At 41.3% G+C, this 21,968-nt stretch overlaps 1 protein-coding gene across 2 annotated transcripts in view; it reads right to left on the bottom strand.

Moving 5' to 3' along the window:
- The window catches only part of LOC145351504 (glutamate receptor ionotropic, delta-2-like), a 380,118-nt gene that overhangs the window by 150,318 nt on the left and 207,832 nt on the right, over positions 1 to 21,968 (bottom strand). The gene's annotated exons all lie outside the window — the stretch shown is intronic.

Genomic DNA, 21,968 nt, shown 5'->3' with positions numbered 1-21,968 from the left:
AAGCAATAATTTGTAAGTCATAACTTATCCACAGTAGTTTTGCAATATGTTATCAGTTTTACCCTTTCCGTTAAAAAAAAGTTTTCACATACAAACTAATCAACAGGTAATTATTTTTGAACATCAACTATATTCACAAGCATAGGACTGAAGAAACCTGTTACCTAATAACAGTAAGAGAAAATTTCTACTTTAATTTCCCACTATAAGTCCTAAGTATCCAACCATAGGCATCTCTATATAAATATGGCAAAGTTATAAGATCTGTTGCTTACAACTTAAGTACATCCGGTCATATTATTTGTAACTTTTAGTCAAGTAATTCAGTTTTGTCTAAGTGTGCACATATTAAATAAAAGATACCTGCACAATACTTATAGAAGCATTGTGTTTTGAAAACAGAAGGCTTATATATTGTCCGAATAATAGACCACAAATTACAGTAATTAATTTTGAACTTACAAGTTTCACTTGACAATGACAGGTCAAATACATCTTACAATGCCATTGCATGATGATGGGCATGCAGCAAATCAAATTGGTTGGGGGCGAGTTGGCTTCAAATGGTGCACTTTTGTCGATGGTCAAAGAGGGTAATATCATGCTTGCGAGCATCCTAAAAGCAGAACTTTGGGTTTCCTCTTGGCCTAATGACCACCTTGCCATTCAGAAAGTTTTGGGCATATACCCATCTCCCATCCTATGAAGATTCCCAAGCCAGCAAAATTGCCTCTGCGCAATGAGTGCCAACACACTTGGGAATTTTGCCTTTGTGAAGCCATTTATGATTTTGTCCTTCCACGAGATGCCCAGATTGTGTTCAAACAGGGAAGAAAGAAGTATTTTTTATAGAATCCCTACAGTGCAGAAAGAGGCCATTTGGCCCATCAAGCCTGCAATGCCAACAATCCCACCCAAGCCCTAGCCCAGAACCCGCTTATTTACATACTAATCTATCTGACATTAAGGGGCAATTTACAATGGCAAATCAACCTAACCTGCAAATCTTTGGACTGTGGAGGAAACCAGAGCACTTGGAGGAAATCTATGCAGACACAAGGGGAATGTGCAAACTCCACACAATCACCCAAGGCAAGAATTGACTCCAGAACTCTGGAGCTGTGAGGCAGCAATGTTAACCACTATGCCACCATGCGCTACCATGTCAGACTTATAGCTCTGTCTTTGCTGTAAGTTGTCCAGGTTTCATAGCCACACAATCAGTGTACATAGACCTCAGCCCTTTCTTATTTACACAATAAAATAATTCTATACTGGTCACTTCTATTTATGGTTCAGAATTTACAACTGCACATGTTTACCTATTTGAATCAGACTGCAGTTACGTAGCCACCGTTGGAATTGAAAATGTGTATACAAACTTGTAAACATTTAACTTAGTACAAGTAAAAGAAAAATATGAAAATTATACCCACATCATTTGTGGATCTTTACTTATCTGTTTATCAATATATCAAGAGATTTTATGATCCTTACTTTGCTTGAAGTTATTTAAAGCTGAAAATTACACAATGAATGACAAAATATTTTGGATTTTATCTTGCTATTAATAATATGAACATTAGTTAACAATAAAGAGTTTTCAGGATTCAGTTTTTGATTAATAACATTTGTACAACTACACATTGGCTTTGAAGTGTACAATGCTATAAAACCAGAAAATTGTGGAACACCTCAGCAGGTCTGGCAGCTCGATGGAGTGAGAATAGAGCCAACGTTTCAAGTCTGGATGACCCTTCATCAGAGTTCCAGACTTGAAGTCTTGGCTCTATTCTCTCTCCACAGATGCTGTCAGAACTGTTGAGATTTTCCAGCATTTCCTGTTTCTCTTTCAGATTCCTGCATCACAGTATTTTGCCTTTGTTTAATGCTAAAGTTAGGTTTAGGAATAAATTAGCCATATTAAACTTTTAGTATGGATTAACTTATACAAATGAATATGATCAATCCAATATACTATGTTTAGTAAAACTGCAAGCTTCGGCTAAAGCCTTTTAACATTTTTAAACCATGAGAAGTTACTGCACAGAAGAGGGTCATTTGGTTCAGTGTGTGTGTGCAGACAGCATTCCAAAACTAATCCAATTGTCCTCGCTTTCCCTGTAAACCTCTGGCCTCCTTTGCTTCAAACGTTTATCAATCTCTCCTTAAAAGGCGACTTGGTCTTTGCCTGAACCATTCTGTGGCAAAGCATTTCATGCTCAAAGATTTTATAGCATAAATAAATGTAATCTAATCACCTTCCTCGTGCTTAGTGAAATTTTCAAATTCATGATCAATCAAAGTCCTTTTCTACTATGCTATGGTAAAAATATTTCGTGTATCTTTCTTCATAACAATAGTTTCCAATTATAGCATCATTTTGGTGAATCTATGTTGCCTGCTCACTACGACTTTTATGTTATTTCTCTAATGAGATGCCCAATGGAGTGCACACACTATACTCTTAACTATGGCCTACCCACATGTTGTACAAATTGATTGTTACCTCTCTGCTATGAAATGCTTGTTTTTCTATTTATAAACTCAATTCTTTTTAATCTACCTGAACATGCATGTACTTATCTTCGCTTATCCTCACCCTCATGTTTCTTTCCTTTTAATATTTTTCCCAACCCTTGTTTTTCCTTATATAATCTATTATCTCACATATGTCACAGTAAATTGTACCAGTTACTTGATTGCCCATTCAACTAATCCCTGTTTTTCTGATGCCTTTTATAATCCCCTTCTCTGTTTGACAAACAGCATGATCAGCAGAGATTGAAGTTGAAGTCCTGAGCCCAAGTCATCGATAGAAACTGGAAATAAATGTGGACCTAGCAGGGACCCTTGGGGTACATGCTTTCCAATCTTTCTCTAATCAACACATTCACCTTAACTTTGCTAACTGCTTGTCCATGCTGCTACATTTTGTCTTTCGCTGTATTGTTGAGTTTTTCTAATGAACTCTTTGGAAGGAAGGAAACATACCATTCAAATTCTGAAAATCTAAAGGACTATATTTACTGAAACCCATTCATTTACATAATTTGTCACTCTTTAAAACAAAACTGATAAATTTATTCAGTGAAAAGGGTTACCCCATTACACAACATGGTTTATGAATCTGGTCTGGAACCCACATATGTGCACAACAGGCATACAATAATAGCCAGGATGGCACAAAAACCATTGTAGAACATCAGCATCCTTAAACAACTCTTGTAAACTGGATGCTCTGGAGGAACCCTGCAGTACTCAGCTTAACATCCATCAAGGTTTACGATAGAATGCAGCAAGCTATATAAGAGGGTCATTATGAGAAACCACATGTTATATTAACCACATGTCAAGTGGGGATGAGAAACAGGAAGAAAATATGAAACAGAAATTGATAAAATAATTAATGAATGACACCAATAACTTTGCTCACATTTTCCATTCACCAAATGTCTCATACTCCTTGCCTCTGTCATCCCCTTTCACAGAGGGGAAATCACCAGGACTATCTTTCAATGAAAGCTAGCTAAATTTAATTTTCTCTTGGTAGAGACAAGCAGACAGTGAAAGGACACAGCTTCACAAGAATGCAGGTTGTATTGCACTGCAGGGTGCCACTGAGTGTACGCAAATCATTTTGTGGGTGCCACATGTCAGCCTTCCCATACACTTGAACTGAAAGGGCTTCCGCTCCATCCATCCAGTTGTTGTGTGACCATAGAGAGAGAATTATGGAAATATCCCCTCTATGGGAGTCCACTGTGTCATCTGCATCCGAACCACCATTGTAAAATAAAGAGTGGCTGCAGGGTGACAAAGCAACTACCTGCTGATGACATGGTTGATTTCTTCAGTTGCACATGTGTGCAGCATGCATTCACAAAAAGCCATGCTGCTAACAAAATGTAATAAAATGACAATGATGTGTTGAAATGGTGCCTCTATTGCCTAGAACATCACTACTTGGTGGCAGGACTCAAGGTGGAAAATTAAATTTAGTTGCTTTCTGCATAACCAAAATATCAGGAGGGTATAGGACTTGACACAAGAAGAACTGGCAGAACAAGACTTCCAATAATCTCAAACACGTCTTCACTTATAACAGGGCCAGAATCTTACCACCATTCACACAGGCAGGAATTTTCCATGAACGGAGATTTGGTCGGCCAAATTCTCCGACTTCACTGCAGTGGGAGTGTGGCAGGAACAGCCATAAGATTGCTCCCCCCCCAGGACTTTCATGCTTTTTACTTTTTCTTAATCACTGATCACCATGCCATCCTCTTACCAATTAACTTAAAACACACAAAAAATGCACAGAGCAATTCAAATTTGTAAATTCAATTACATAATACAATCGTAAAATAAACAAATCATCCTCACATTCATTTAGTGTCTGCTTTTCATGTGCTTTTGCCCCTTCATGTGCTGCTACGTGATATTTCCATAGAGATTGCAGTGTACACGGTAGAAGACTGTGACCTCAGATTGAGGGAATGGCAGATGCCTTGAAGGGCAACTTCAACTGCCTCAGGGCAAAGGAGCCTTGCTGTCGGACTGCACCTTTTTGGCTTGAAGTGCAGTCAGAGCTGGCTGCCTGACAGGCATCAGCAAAAGGGCAATGGTGGAGACACGAATGCTGTCACCCTGAGAGAGCAAAACAGACTTGTGCTCCAAGGAACAACTGCCATTCTCCTGAGATGGCACTTCAGCAGTCCTGCTGATTTGCTGGAGCAGAAAGAAATCCCACAACACCAGTTTAAAGTCCAAACAGGTTTATTTGTAGCAAAAGCCGCAAGCTTTCGGGACAGCCTTTCCCTTCATCAGGTGGCTGGGAGTTCTGATCATAAAAAGGACACAAAGACACAAACTCAATTTACATGCATTATGATTGGAATGTGAGTCTTTACAGCTAATCAATTCTTAAAGGTACAGACAATGTGAGTGGAGAGAGCTTTAAGCACAGGTTAAAGAGATGAGTATAGTTTACAGACAGGAAAGTTAGTGAGATTTTGCAACTCCAGGCAAGTTGTGGGGGTTACAGATAGTGTGACATGAACCTAAGATCCTGGTTGAGGCCGTTCTCATGTGTGCAGAATTTCCAGATGCAATTTCACAACTCATCCGCTTCATCCTGGACCACAATGTCTTCACCTTCAACAACCAGTTCTTCATCCAGACACACGGAACAGACACAGGGACCAAATTCGCACCTCAATATGCCAACATCTTCAAGCGCAGATTTGAACAAGACTTCTTCACCGCACAGGACTTCCAACTGATGCTATACACTAGATACATCGATGACATTTTCTTTCTTTGGACTCATGGCGAACAATCACTGAAACAACTATATGAGGACATCAACAAGTTCCATCCCACCATCAGACTCACCATGGACTACTCTCCGGAATCGGTTACATTCTTGGACACACACATCTCCATTAAGAATGGTCACCTCAGCACCTCACTGTACCACAAGCCCACGGATAACCTCACAATGCTCCACTTTTCCAGCTTCCACCCTAAACACATTAAAGAAGCCATCCCCTATGGACAAGCCCTCCGTATACACAGAACCTGCTCAGATGAGGAGGATTGTAACAGACACCTCCAGATGCTGAAAGATGCCCTCATAAGAACAGGATATGGCACTCGACTCATTGATCGACAGTTCCGACGCACCACAGTGAAAAACCACACCGACCTCCTCAGAAGACAAACGAGGGACATGGTGGACAGAGTAACCATCGTCGTCCAGTACTTCCCTGGAGTGGAGAGGCTACGACATCTTCTCCAAAGTCTTCAACATCTCATTGATGAAGATGGACAACTTGCCAAGGCCATCCCCACACCCCCACTTCTTGCCTTCAAACAACTGCACAACCTCAAGCAGACCGTTGTCCGCAGCAAACTACCCAGCCTTCAGGAAAATAGTGAACACAACACCACACAACCCTGTCACAGCAACGTCTGTAAGATGTGCCAGATCATTGATACGGACGCCATCATCTCACATGAGAACACCATCCACCAGGTACACGGTACATACTCTTGCAACTCGGCCAACACTGACTACCTGATACACTGCAGGAAAGGATGTCCCGAGGCTTGGTACACTGGGGAGACCATGCAGACATTACGACAATGGATGAATGAACACCGCTCGACAATCACTAGGCAAGACTGTTCTCTTCCTGTTGGGGGACACTTCAGCGGTCATGGGCATTTGGTCTCTGATCTTCGGGTAAGCGTTCTCCAAGGCGGCCTTCTTGACACACGACAGCGCAGAGTTGCTGAGCAGAGACTGATAGCCAAGTTCTGCGCACATGAGAATGGCCTCAACCGGGATCTTGGGTTTTGCCTGGAGTTGCAAAATCTCACTAACTGTCCTGTCTGGAAGCAATGCACATCTCTTTAAATTGTGCTTAAAGCTCTCTCCACTCACATTGTCTGTACCTTTAAGAATCAATTAGCTGTAAAGACTCACATTCCAATCATTATGCTTATAAATTGTGTCTTTGTGTCCTTTTTATGATCAGAACTCCCAGCCACCTGATGAAGGGACAGGCTGTCCCAAAAGCTTGCAGCTTTTGCTACAAGTAAACCTGTTTGGACTTTAAACTGGTGTTGTGGGATTTCTTTCTGATTTACCCCAGTCCAACACTGGCATCTCCACACCATGATCTGCTGGAGAACAGGTCATGGGACTGTTGTGATATTTTGGAAACCTCTTTGAATATTGGTATCCAGAGCTATGATGACAGCAGACAGGGTAGCAGTCTAAAATTCCACAGCAGCCTGTAGCCCTTTGACAGCAACTGTCTGTGTTGTTATGCGTGTTGTAATGGATGTTGTGACTATGGTCATGTTGTATTTCACAGGTTTGCTGACATAGATAACTACCCATACATTAAAGGATGGGTTCCAATGTCTGTTAAGCCATGTTCCAGATGGGTGCTAGCCCTCCATGCTCCAAGTTACTGAGTGTAGATTTTCCAGTGCATATGTGCCTGCATCAGAGTTCTGCTGTAGCCATGCCCTCAAAGTTTTCATTTGAATCCTCTGCAGCTGATCGAATGTGCAACCTTGCACTCTGTCAAGCTGGCACCTACACTACCGTTTCTCATCCACTTATTCCTCCATATCTCTACCAATGTACAGAATCTTCCTCTATTCTTGCCTGTAAAATACCTATAGACTGTCTCTAAACTTATAAAATTGAGCAACAAATTCACTTTATCTTCACTTTCTTCTTTCTCCTCTAACTCAGGAGGGTCCCATTCTTGGGTATCTGAAGTAAAGAAGGGACAGGGGGTAGGGTGGCAGTAAGGGGAGAGGAGAAGATAAGTGCCAGTTTACAGAGTTTGCAGCTAAGTCAGAAGAGATGATGGGAGATGTGGGAAGAAACGTGGAAGATTAGGTATGCAGATACATTTATGATCAATCACTTCAGTGCTGCCCTCTCTCCACATGCTGTCCCACCAGTCATGGCCTTACTGATGCCCATTCCATGATGGTCAGCTCCGTGGAGGTGAAGTAAAGTATTTCAATTTTAAGTTTGAGACCAGTTGATAACTGATTCTTTGTAGATCAGCGATGGTGGTGTAGCAAAATGAGCAGTAGATGAAGCTAGTGTTCTGTAAGGTTTAAGGCTGAGGTATAAAGCGACTCCAATTAAAAAATTCTAAAAAATCAGTAGAACTATCAAACTTTATAGTGAAGATGGTAGGATATGCACTTTGAAAATGAACTCACTCACCTTGATAACTTGACAACCCATGTGAAATTGCTAAACTTCGAACTGAATTGCATCTATTTCCTTGGAGCAACTTTCTCCATGATAACCTCCAATACCACTTGTTCCTGCTGCCTTTTGAGCACCAGTCTACAGGGTCTCTTGTCCCCTTGTAAATACTGGATGCATCTCCTTTACGTAGCATAGAATCATAGAACTCTACAGTGCAGAAGGAGGTCGTTTGGCCCATTGAGTTTGCACCGACCACAATCCCACCCAGGTCCCCTCCCCACAATGCCATGAATTTAACCCAGTTAGTTCCTCCGACACCAAGGGGCAATTTAGCATGGCCAATCCACCTAACCCGCACATCGTTGGATTGTGGGAGGAAACCGGTGCACCCAGAGGAAATCCATGCAGACATGGGGAGAATGTGCAGACTCCACACAGGCAGTGACCCAAGCCAGGAATCGAACCCATGCCCCTGGCACTGTGAGGCAGCAGCACTAACCACTGTGCCACCGTGCTGCCCTTCCACCAAATCCACCCAGGCCATATATGAAAACATTGGCACACACTCTATCTCTTGTTCAGCCATTCCTCAAAGTACCACAACACAAATTCAGCTTTTAAATGATTCCCACCAATTTGTGCAACTACAATGCAAAAAGGTGTAGGCTCTCTAAGGAGCACTTGCCACTCATAATGCAGGCAATGAATAGTATGGGTAACTCTAGCTGTATACTAGAAACTTGTAAAACAGTGGGCAGTACAGATTTAACATGCTGCCTGCCGTGCAGTGAAAGAAATGAGGAAATCATAAACCATGATTCCCAAAAGGCCCCTTGTCAGTGGTTAACCATTTTCAGCCCTCCTTGGTTCTTTTCTCTTCATATTTATCGGTCATTTCTGAATCAACTGCCTCCTCAGCAAAGGTGGCTCATAGGTTTCTGTCCAAAGGCTTTAGAATTTTTGTCTCCATTCAATTATTTCTAAGCCCCTGAATTTGAGTTTTACTCCTATTCCTGCAGTTGACACATTTACATCTGTGAATAGTTATGAAAATAGCATGACCAAGAAGATTTTTCACATTTAACTATTTTGGCATGACTAACCAATAAGTAATGATTTACACTACATCCCAATTCTGCAGGCTAATTATTAAATACAGTACATTAAGAAAATTAAAAAAAACAGAATAATGGGATTGATGATGGGTGGAGAAGGTGGTCGTTTAAAAAATTAATATTACATTTTTAATCATTAATTAATCTTTTATCTTACTTCCAAATCTTCGCTCCTCACAATCAGCAGTCAGGAAGGGAATTAAGTGAGAGGGATTGCTGAGAAGATCTCTCTAATTCAGGTTCACATACTCATTATCTTGGGAACACAATTAGAGCAGCTCATCATGTGTGGTAATAGTGTATTGATTTTAAATTGATTAGCTCCTCTATTAAAATTATGGAAAGTGACATTTCATATAAAAATGGTAAACTTCTGTACGCTTGTATATCGCATAACAATTCCATTCCAACTATATTTTAGTCAAAATGTAATGAAACCAGGGAATCAATGGCATATACTGGCATAGCAAGAGTCACGGGCAGAAAAAGGTTTCTATCTGTACATATAGTGCTTAATAATGAATAATTGATCTTCTGTGGTGTCATTTATGGACTAAAGTAATAAAAAATCTGTAACTGTTTCCACTTGCGCTCTCAGTCTCCAATATTTACATATCTTAATAGCACAGGAAGAAGCTTGCTCAAGGGAAAGTTTGTATCCAAGCCCTGCTGTAGAGGACATAGATGATGACCTTAATGGCTCAGACTATAGAAGGCATGTACATCAGGAACTTCTAAGTTCTCTCTTTCTTGCCTTTTTATTTGACTTTCGCTCTTTCTTTCTCTCTGCCTGACTTTGTCACAAGATGATACAAACCAGCCTGTACTTATTTTTTGTTGTCAATTCTACACTATACATGCACGATTTATTCCTCACTACCACCTTTCCTACAACATGGGTAGGTTGATCTCTTCTCTCTTGAAAAAAGGCTGAGGGTAACACGCGAGAGGTCTTTAAAATAGTGAAAGATTTTGATACCAGTGAATACAGAAGTCCCCTCTCGTGTGGAAGAGCCATCACTAGGAACCATCAACAAAAGGTAGACACCGAGAAATTCAGCAGGGAATTCAAAAGAAGGTTCTTTAGCCAAAGAGTGGTAAGAATGTGGAATTCACTAGCACAGGGAATGGTTGAAGCAAGTTGTATAGATGCATTTAAGACAAGCTAATGAGGGAGAAAAGAATAGAGGTCTATGATGATGGATTTAGATGAGGAAAGATGGTTGAGGTTCATGTGGAACATGAACACCAGCATGACTGGTTGGGCTAAATAATCTATTCCGGTGCCATATATCTTACTTAATCCTGTGTAACAGCTTTCCCCTTTCCACCCAATTTCACCCTGCTAACTCTACATGGCCAAGTGAAACTTTATCAGCAGCCATTAATCTTTCTTTGTTTATGCTTGACATAAACAGCCCTTCTCATCCATTTCAGAACAAACAGGGTGATTTGCAACAGTCTATTGCTCATTTTGTTGCAGAATGAAATAATTACACTTTTTGCTGTTGTTTGTCTTCTGTTAATTGGCCTGCCTGGTTTAACTTTCACATTCATGAGAAGGTGAAAAAGCTTACAATTGGAAGGCATTCAATTGTATGCGTCAGAATCTTGGTGAGATGGGAGCAGAAGTGTTGGTGCATTGGGAGGTGAAAAATTGTAAATACTGTGGTGGCCGGAAATTCAAAATAAAAATAGGAAGTTATGCACATACAGGTCTAGCAGCATCTGTGGAGAGAGAAATCAAGCATTAACACAGAGTTGAATATTATTCTCCTTCAGAACACAGGTTGTTCTGGTTTACCTCTCTGATTTAACTGCTGCTCGATAGCTCCAGCAGCCTCTCTCCCTCATCTTCCCCGTTGTTCTCATCATCTTCAGGCTCCTGTACTTCTTCCTATCCAGGTGACTCCAATGTTTTTTGGAGCATACAGCAAATGGCCATAAACTTGGAGACATGGTCTCTGTTGTGTATATTGCAGACCTCCTCTCGAATAGTCAAGGCAGTGGGGCTTCTCGTTGAGAAGATATTCTGCCCAATCAGTTTTCTGCAGAGTGCATGGCACTGATTGTTGTGCTGCTTGGGTTCTATGCTTCTCACAGAAATCATAAGTCCTCTCATGTGCTTCTTATCCCCAGTATAGCTTGTTTGATGATCAATGATTTAGGTGTGAGACAAGCAGAGATGCATTGAGGGCGGTACAAAATGTAGCACCATGATTATCGCTAGCAGCTCAGATAAAGGTCTGCATAATATTATGTCTGTTGTCATCAGTAGCTGGGCAGCGTGGAATTCCATCCAGTTCTCATGTGATGCAGAGAATGCAGGGCAGTGTAGTCAATTATTTCTTGCCCTCTCAGGGAGCCTATAATCATTGAGATTACCCCTCCTTTCTTGACTCCAGGGGAGAGGAAATAAAGTTGATTTTCCTGTGGTAGACTGCTTTAGTGGCATTCCTGATGCAGCACTGCACAACATATGGAGTGATGCCACATGTTACAGCCTGCAATGATCCTGTGGCACTGAAATTTAGAGCCAAAGTGATCTTGACAGGTACAGATCTTTTTCTTCCCCGGCTTTGAGACACAAGACCGTACTGCAGTGAGTGGCAAAGCTCTGGGACCTTGGGAAGTGAAGAAGCCTGATCAACTGCTTCTCAATGAGATTGAAATAAACTACATTTCCTGAAGACTTGCATGCTGTAGGCACCCTGCAAACTCCTTCCTTCTCCTTATTGCACCTGCAGATCTGTGAAATATTTCTTCTTGAATCTGCTGCTCCCCATCTAACAACTCTAATAGCAGAGCCGGCAGGATACCCAGTACACAGCAACTGTGCAGAGTGGTGAAAGTAAGAGAAACATAAAAAAGCAGGAGGCCATTTGGCCCTTTGTGCCTGCTCTGCCGTTTGTTATGATCATGGCTGACCAACAACTCAATAGCCTGATCCTGCTTTCCTCCCCTATCCTTTGATTCCTTTCACCTCAAGTACTCTTTCTATCTGCTTTTTGAAAACATTCAATGCTTTGACCTCAACTGGTTTCTGTGGTAGTGAATTCCACAGGCTGACCACTCTCTGAATGAAAACATTTCTCCTTCTCTCAGTTCTAAACAATCTGTATACTCAGACTGTGACCCCGGTTCTGGACTCCCACACCATTGAGAACATCCTTCCTGCATTTACCCAGTCTAGTCCTGTTAGGATTTGAGAAGTTTTGCTGCTACACATTCAAAGGACAGATTAAAGACATTTTAAAACACTGCTGAAATAAGAAACAATTAAGCTGTTGCTAGAAGTTAGGATCTCCTTTTAATGCCTTTCAACTGTACTCATCACGATTTACTTTATAGGCTTAGTAAATGATAACTCAGGTGTTGGCACATAATAGCTTCCCAAAGGGGTCCTAAACTCAGTGCAGTCATCCATATTCTGATATCTTAACCAGCTTCAGACTCAGTTTTGTTGGGCATCAACACTGATATGGTGACCGGCATACCTTCAACGTGTTCTGACTGCAGCAACCTGCAGTGCAAAGTGTATTGAGAATCTGTTAAATGGGCGAAGTGAGATTCAATTTAAACATGCATATTTCCATTCAGGACTTTGTATTTCCTCCTTCATCTTTCTCCATCTTTACTTTGACACTCACTCTCACTGAATTACGCTTGCATGCCTGTCTCACTTTTTATCTGTTTTCCATTCTGTACCTTTTGTAGTCTTCTAATTAATCGTTCCATGTTTACAGTGAAGTAATATTTACACTTCACTTTCCAATAATTAATTATCCCACATGCACAGATTTCTCACAGTTAAGTAATATATTGTGGTAGAGTTACAATCTGTTGCAGCTAAACAATCAATTGTTGCATATTTACATTCAATTTTCAAATATTTAAACTGTTTAAATATCTTCCTTCACTATTCTAAACTTCTGCCAACTGCTACTTATTTTCAATAATGCTTGAGGAACCATTTGGCTTATTGCCTTCAGCCTGTAATATAAGGTTTGATGGTTATACTTTAGATTATACTTTGCTCTGTTAACGCGAGGTTAGAAGAAGCTGTTACATGATGATAATAAAGCGGGGGGAAGTGACTGCAAGGAACTTGAGGCCGAGAATAAATATTTGGAGGTAAAAAAACTGAATTTGCCCAGTGGCTTTGGCCTCAGCTGAGGGCAAGGTGTAGGCATAGCTGTTGGCATGGTAACAGACTGTAGCTGAAAAGAATAAATTGAGGTTGTAACAGGATGAAGGCACAGGTGGAGTGTGTTGATAGTGTACTATTGATATATTTTATGTTTTAGGGGAATGTTTTAAAATTCAGTTTTTTTCTACAGTATGTCAGGTAGGAATACAGCACAGAGGCTGGGAGAACAGGATAATTTAACCATTTTAGCCATGCAGGCTGGAATTTTACTGTCTTTCCCACCCTGATTCCGGGGTGGGTGAGGCTCGCAGAACAGAAATCTCCATTGGCCTCAGGTGGGATTTTATGATCTTGCCCAAACTAGGAGAGAGCTAATGAACTTTTGTTTATAGAAAAAAGATTTCCCCAGGAGTTTTAGATTAGGTTGATTGACAGGCTCATGTGATAATGTGGTTAATGGGAGGAGCTATGTAGCAGGGAGGAAACAGCTTTCAGTTCTGGGTGGGATTTGTTTAAAGACAGCTGCTCGGGGAATCAAAACCACTCTGAAAGCTTCCGGGTTGTCCACTATCCTTTTAGCAAATATATTTATGGTTGCTAACAATACTGAAATTGGAATGATAAGTCTGTAACAGAATGTTACTGATTTGGAACTGAAAGAATTATAAGTTAGAAATTGGAGTTGTATACGTTCAACTTTTTTAAAATATAATTCAACTGTTAATGATTAAGCCGTTTGCTTTGTTAGAGTTATATTTAAACTGTGTTATGAATAAATCTTGTTTTGATAAAAGATCCCTAAACTGTCAGTGGAATTACTCCTGGAGTGAAGCATCATATACTCTCATTTATGCTGAAATAGGAAAATTATTGGGGTCTAGTCTGACTCCATAATATATCTAGGTGTATGGTCTAGGACTCTAACAAGGGGAAGAAGAAATATGATTAAAATCCCCTGAAACTCCCCCACATCTTTTTTAAAAGTCAGGACTGCCTCTTTTGCTTGCTGAATATTTACTGATCATATTTTGGCACATGCTACTATATTAAAGGCACCATATAAATGCAAAAAGGTGAGTTTGTATATCTGCATGTGGTTCTTGTGTTTTCTATGTAACTGAATATTACTGTCTTTAATAATCTGATGACTACATAATCAGCTAAAATCATGTAGTAAAAATGAAGGAAGGTGCTGCAATATGCCTTTAAGGGATATCAACATGACATCACTGGAAAGGAAATGTGCTGTGTGATCAAGTCTTTGTTTCATTTTTGCTTTAAGCAACAGAACAAAGAATAGCTCCAAGTGTTCTAAGCTTGTAACAACGTAAGACTGTTCTTCTGCGCCTAGTCTTAATAGGTGAACCTACATATGTTCACCTGTCACTTCTGAGTGATTGGTGCCTTATGTCTTGTATGGTCAATAAGTCCAAGGTTTTATCTCATTCAAACAATATGACATGGTGAGCAACGGTGGTCAGATAGATGGCAGCAAGATTAAGTACAGTTATGACATGGTAAACTGCCTCAAATCATGCTATGTGGCAATAAGGAAACTCTGGACATTTTGGTCAGACTGCAACAAAGTTACAGCATCAAAAACTGTGACTGTGAAGACAGTCTTTGGAGACACAGTGTCAACCTAGTGCTCAAATAAAGAGCTGGCAAGCAGATGTATCCCTCATTATGAGATTGAAGTGCATAGCCTATTAATTCAGTGTATTAAGAGGATCTGTACCTGATTAGGTCAGATGAGAATGGTAAGTGACCACAGTGTGTGTGGGCTCAATTAACATTAAGCAAGGGAGAGTCAAACAAATGATAAAAAATCCATCATAAAAATGGGGACAGAGAAGGTTGCAAATATAAAGGGCAGGGGTTTTGTGAGTTGCTGGAACATAAATTTATGTTGTGTAAGTAGTTGTGAATGGTGCTGAACATCAGCACACATCCTTATTTATGACCTTAGGATGGCAGAAGATAAATGGTGAAGCAACTGAAGTTGCTTGGGCCTACTGTCCTGAAGAACCGCTGCAATGGTGCCCTGGGATCGAACTGATTTACTTCCAAAAATAACAACCATTGGCCTTTGTGCTGGGTCTGACTCCAACCATTGGAGAGTTTTCCTTGTTTTCCATTGACTCCAAACTTAGTGCCATCCTCGGTCAAATGCTACCTTGATGTCAATGGTAGTCACACTCACATCACTGTTTGAGTTCAGCTTTTTTGTCCACATCTGAACCAAAGCTGTAATGAGGATAGGAGCCAAGTAACCCTGGTTGAACTGAAACTGAGCATCAGTGAGCTAGTTATTTCTGAGTAAATGCTGCTAGATAGCACTGTTGACATCCTCTTCCATTGTTTTACTCTTAATTGAGAGTAGACCGGTGGGTCAATAATTGACCAGGTTGGATCTGTCCTGCTCTTGTGAACAGAACATACGTGAGCAATTTTCTACTTTGCTGAGTAGATTCCAGTACTGTAGTTGTATTGGAGCAGCTTGGCTAGGAGTGTGACAATCTACTGTCTGAATACTAGTGCTGAAATATTGTCAGGGCTCATAGCTTTTGCAATATTCAGTGCTTTCAGCCGTTTCTTGCTATCACGTGGAGTGAATTCATTTGGCTGAAGACTGGCATCTGTGATGCTGGGGACCTCAGAAGGAAGCAGAGATGGATCACACACTCTACTAGCTTTTAATTCCAGATTATTAATTGAATTTAAATTCCAACAACTGCTGTGGAGGGATCTGAACCCAGGTCCTCAGAGCATTAGCCTGGGCCTCTGGATCACTGCAATGCCACTGCCTCCCCCACAAAAAAAGTAATGGAATTACTGGCATCAATTTAAGCAATATTGAACCTCTCAAGTGCATTTCTATTTTGTTTCAACTTGTTTTTAACAACATTGCTAACTTGCAATGGGACATAAAATCGCCGCATCTAAGAAAAAGACATTATTTCAAAAGCTTAAGTATCAGCTTCATTTACTGTACAGCTTATATATTTCTAGAGTGAAATATACTGGCTTATGTTGCATGTCCTCACAATGACAAGGTATAGAATGGATTTTTACTTTATATTAAGCATGTATAGCTTAAAAATATCAAGAGTGGGTATTCTATTTTAAACTTAATTTTAGTTGTGCATTATGTTTCACCTCTATTAATAAGGGTCTTATGGTTATTCAACATCTGTGTGGCAATATGTTAAACATGCAAATTAAGCATCATGTGTTGAGTAAATGTTTGTTACTGACTTGGTTGGCTCAAGTATAATTTCTGAAAAGCAACAACTTTCAGCTAATTGAGCAATGGTGATTACATCAAATATTAGGAAATAATTAGGAAATGAATGAGTTATCAGTTTCCCACCAGGCATGTTATGTTGAAATGACTCCAATGGGCTTATTCATAGAATAAAGTGGTGTTTTCCTGTTCCTTTTGTTGTAGGCTCTTTTTAACTCCCTCATTGACCCTTTAACCTTGTCACATCTTTTCACTAATTTTCCATGCAAAGCACTGGGTGAAGTGGGCTTTTAAGGCAAATTCTCACAACTTTAATGACTTTGCTGGCAGGATGTTCTTTAATGAAAAAAATAGTTCACAAAAAATAATTTGCAAGGAAATGGCGAACCAATTAAATTGCTCAATGTGTAGTTTAATTACTTTCAGCATCATCTTTATTACAGCACCAACGACACCATCTTGATTGCTAGCGTAAATATTTCTCTTCTTCAGAGAAATATCTCAGAAGTGTAAGTAAACTCGCCTGATTACTCAGATAGCTCAGGTAGCAAGCAGTTAAATGGTCCTAACTAATATGGCTGGATTTTCCTGACCCTTTGGAAACAGGGATCTCAAACAATGACGAGGAAATAGATAGAAAATCTGGTGAGCTGGTGTAATGGCATTAATCTCTCCTTCAATATCAAGAAAACAAAGGAGATAGTCATTGACTTCAGGAAGTTATGCTCCTGCCTTCATCAATGGGAATGAAGTAGAAATGGTCGAGAGCTTCAATTTTCTAGGTGTCCAGATCACCAACAACCTGTCATGGTCCATCCATGTGGATGCTATAGCTCCAAAAGCCCACCAACGCCTCTACTTTCTCAGGAGACTAAGGAAATTTGGCATGTCTGCCAGGACTCTTGCTAACTTCTACAGGTGCACTGTAGAAAGCATTCTTTCTGGTTGTTTCACAGCTTGATATGGCTCCTGCTCTGTCCAAGACTGCAATAAACTGCAACGGGTCATGAATGGAGCCCAGTCCATCACTCAAACCAGGCTCCCATCCGTTGACACTGTTTACAGTTCTCGCTGCCTCAGAAAAGCAGCCAGCATAGTCAAGGACCTCATGTATGCCAGACATGCTCTCTTCCACCTTCTTCCATCAGGAAAAAATACAGAAGTCTGAGGACACATACCAACCAACTCAAAAGCAGCTTCTTCCCTGCTGCCATCAGACTTTTGAATGGACTTACCTCACATTAAGTTGATCTTTTTCTGCACCCTAACTATGACTGTAACACTATATTCTGTATTCTCTCCTTTCCTTCTCTTTGAACGGTATGCTTTGTCTATATAGTGCGCAATACTTTTCATTGTACACTAATACATGTGACAATAATGATCAAATCAATCAGGATTGGTGGTTGTGGTGGTGGTAGGGATTACTGAGAAAATGAAGCGAGGGGGCCATGATATAACAGTTCCTCAATGCCTGCTTTCCCAAGGATAGACTGAGAACCTGGTGGGCTGTCTGTGCATGGGGGTGGACTGCCAGTTCACCCAATCAAGGCCCCATTATGGGCCATTTTCTGCCGGTGCCAGTATTTTACAGACTGCCTCCCCCAGGCTATGTGCAAAGCCACCAATCCAATCCCGGTAGATTCCTGGCAGCAGGCCAGAGGCCAACAGAGTCACAGGCTCCATATCCATATGGCTGTGAGGCTGTCTTGAATAGGCCTGTGGACGGGTTTCCTCTCCAACCCAATGGCTCCACAGGCTTCAGGGCTCTTCAGTGCAGTCCTTCCTCATTGACCACGAAGGATACCTCCACATTTCTGTGCCCTTACAGTCCCTGTCCTACCTCAGCAATGCTCACCTGTATTGGTGGGAATGCCAAGGCTCCAGAGCTCATGACCCTGCCCTGCAGTACCAGGATGGATGGAAAGGAGATGAACCATCAATTTGGATTCTCTCAGAAAATTGCACTTTCAGTTTCCCTGTTGGCAAATGTGGGCTCGGGACTGCCCTTAATCCCGAAATTGGGATTCCGAAATCTGTGGAAAAATTTAGCCAGTGTCCCAGGTTTGATGTTTGATACTCACTGATTCACGGAATTAATTGATTCTTTTTGAATGGCTTACTTGCATATCTATAATAATTGGATCCAAAAACAAGAATTTTAGGAATTCCTTATGCTGCAAATGTGCATTACATTAAAATAGATTGCAATGCTGTGCTTAAGATCAAACATTCCCTTTGTTAGATCGTCACTAGCTATATTTTCTTTGCTCATATTCACTTTATCACTGGAAAATCTTTTTATTTCATATTAAGTGGCAAAGCAGAAGACCTGTAACTGAATACAAGTGTTCATTTAAGCATAACTTTTAAATTAATTAACTTTCCAATTACTGAACAAATTAATTGATTGCAAATGCATCATACAGAGTACTAAATATGTTGTTCACATGTACATTTTGTTAATTAGAGTTAATACAAAGACTAAAAGAACCTGGATCTATCATCGAGAGGAATTTCGGTTCCAACAGATAATATATATATCATATATATGTTTCCAATCATTAAGTAGGTTATGTTTTCAGAGTGGAGATGACACCTCATTACCACAACAGATGCTAATTTGTTTTTCACTGACAGATGGTCATGCCCATAAATTGGCTGCTTCGTAAGTGACAGGGAGCAAAGTCTCTGCTCTGTAGGTTGTGTGATTCAATTTTTGACATGCAACAAAGCAATTTGCTGTCACTTTTATAAACACTCCAGGGCAGCTGAAATAGTTTTCCAGCTCTACAATGTACCTGGTAGTCAAATTGATTTCTATTTTCTTATCAGAAGCAGCAGCACTGTCTCTGTGCGATGGTGGGGAGTGAAAATAATCTATTAAGTTATTTGCCACGTTCTTTGATACAAACTGTTAATATTAAAGTTTCACTTTCTTCACAAGCCACATTAATAAACCACCCACCTCCCACTGGGCGCATTATCAGATGATGTTTTTAGCTCCAAGCTACAGTTATTACTTTCAAACACGCAGTCTGGTCCAGGAGAATTTATTTTTACATCAGTAGAATGCCAATATATTTTAAATTGCCACACAAAAGTTTAATATTCACAATTCTGGAAACTAAAGCTGCCTCAGTAGCATTGTAATTAATTCGAAGTTCTGTACCTATACACACAATGTAAAATGCTGGCAGCAAAAGTCAGTTTGCTGTTTTGGCACCAGAATGGCGTCGGTGGCACATCCACACACTTCTCGCACTAGCCATGCTGGAGATGTCATTTTGCTGAGGGTGTTAGCACATACACAGAGAGTTTGCCAGAAAGTATGCAGATCATGACTCTAATCAGCATAGAATTACACTGGTTTAGTGCCAGCAGTGCCACTTGGAGCTCAACATTCCGGCTAATGCTGCAACACACATTGTTAAACATACATTAAGGAGGAAAAGAACCTCGCCGCCAGCGCTGTTTTAAAAAAAATTGTCAACTACTTTCCAGTTAGTTGCCAATTGCTTTCTATGGATTCTTGCTATGGGACATTGATTTGGTTTAAAAAATTCTGTGAACAAAAAACACTTATGTTCAGATATTGATATGAGGCCATGGAGGCCCCCCAGGAGGTTAGGGGTAAGGTGGGGTGCCCCCAGGGCATTACCAGCTTTGCAGTGCCAGAATGGCTGCCTGGCACTGCCTAAAGGGCAAAGTGGAAACACCTGGGAGCTCCTTGGGATTTCCCATCCAAAATTCTAATTGTGGAATTCGCATAATGACTGGAGAAAATCCATTGGTATTTCTCCCATCCCACATCCCCCGGCAATCCTGATCTCGCTAACCTCCCTCCCTCTGTCATCGATCCTGACCGCAGAGTGGAAGCGAGGCCCGTTGCTCCCAGCGATCGTCCCCATAGACTGCACCCCCTTGGCACTGCACAATATCTAATGGGCAGTGCCAAGGAGCCCTAGGCTTTGCCACTTTGCCCCTTGGGCAGTGCCAGGATGGCAGGCTGGCATTGCCAGACTGGCAATACCCAGGGGGCACCCCCCTTATCTTCCCCAACCTCCTGGGGGGGCCTCCACGGCCTCCTTTCACTCCAATGGGGTTGGACCACCACATCCTCTTCAATGGGGAGCTGCTGGAGTGAACCATTCCTGGCCGAGGATGAGGGCGAGGGAGGGGGAAGCTGGGAGGGGTTGGCGATGCTAGAGGGCTCGGAGACTTCAATCCCAGGCCCGCTAATCTGATGTAAATGGTGATTAGCATATTTTATTCAGCTCTGCACCGATTTCTGGCATGGAGCTGATGACGCTGGAAATCAAGAAACCGGTGACGCACTGAGGTCATGGTGTCCCGTGGGACACCCGTTGCATGGCCTCCGCTTAGATCTCCCAGTCTGCTGAGCTATGGGCTGGGAGAATCGCCCCAATTGTCTCCCATATTACACTACAGAAAGACAGGGAGCATGAGCAAAGGTGACATACAACAGACCAAACTACTGGAAAATGAAGGAGAAGGGCTCTCAATAGGAGGTCATAACCACCCAAGCTGTCAAGGAGGTAATTTTCCTATTTTAGCCTCAGTGAGGAACAGGGTGTCAGAACTCACTGAAATCTGCCATTTGTGTAAGCACGACAGCAGCATGAAGACATCAAGGTCACTGACCCTGGCCAAGAACTTTTAAGTGCCTGGCTCATTCCAAGTTGGAGTAGGTGACATTGGCAACGTCACTCAGTTTTCCATCTGAACAAGCAAGGTCGCTGGCACTCTGCATGCAGAAAGCTGAATGCATTTAGTATGACTCGAAACATCGGCTCTTTTCTCTCCTCACAGATGCTGTCAGGTCTGCCGAGATTTTCCAGCATTTTCTCTTTTGAATGCATTTAATCTTCCTTTGATAGACAGAAGGAGAGAAAATGCACAGCACCAGGTTTGTATGCTCTTGCATGGTTCAGACTGCCATTTCTGCTTTGTAGAAGCTAGATGCCAATTCAGAGATGTAGCACGACCATTCCTTCAAACTCCAAATTGTGTGCAGCCAAACCACAGTACATCACATAGTTCAATTCCTGGAGTCCTGACACGAGTGATGCCTTTACTGTGTGGCAGTTCACAGTGCCATCTGCATTTGAGTAACCAGGAGAAACCAGATGGTAGCCACTTGGTGCTGAGAGATAACTTTTGACATCACAGCTCATGACTCCAGTGTTCAGCCACGCACATGGGTAGCATGCATGCAATGAAAGGGATGCTGCCACACTAAATGTGATAGGTTAGAACTCTGAATGGCCTAACTGTGTGCTTCTACTGCCTGGACCATTCTGAAAGAACCGTGCAGTTCTCAGTAAATCTGTAGTGGCTTGCTGCGTGCTGCACAATCTCATTGTCATGTGGATATTACCAGCCACCAGCTGAAGGAGGAAGAGAGGAAGATGCCAAATAGCAAGTAGGTATCTGTGACTGCTTCATCTGAATACGACACCAGTAAACACAACCCCAATTCCCCAACAAACTCACACCTCACTCTTCCCTCTGTCATTGACCATCACATTGTCTGATGGACCACAACTCAAATATAAAAACTTTCAGAAAATAAGCCTTTCAAACCAAATTCGGAGATCAAACCAGACATATACATGTCAACGTTGTCTGCTGTATTCCCTTAGTGCCTGTCTTCCGTGCTATTTTGTCCGGTCCACTGGC

This window comes from Carcharhinus amblyrhynchos, chromosome 13 (assembly GCF_965287045.1).
Source record: "Carcharhinus amblyrhynchos chromosome 13, sCarAmb.v2.hapA, whole genome shotgun sequence".
Lineage (NCBI taxonomy): Eukaryota > Metazoa > Chordata > Chondrichthyes > Carcharhiniformes > Carcharhinidae > Carcharhinus > Carcharhinus amblyrhynchos.
Note: the sequence above shows the minus strand (reverse complement) of the source record. Positions and strands in the feature narration are given on the sequence as shown.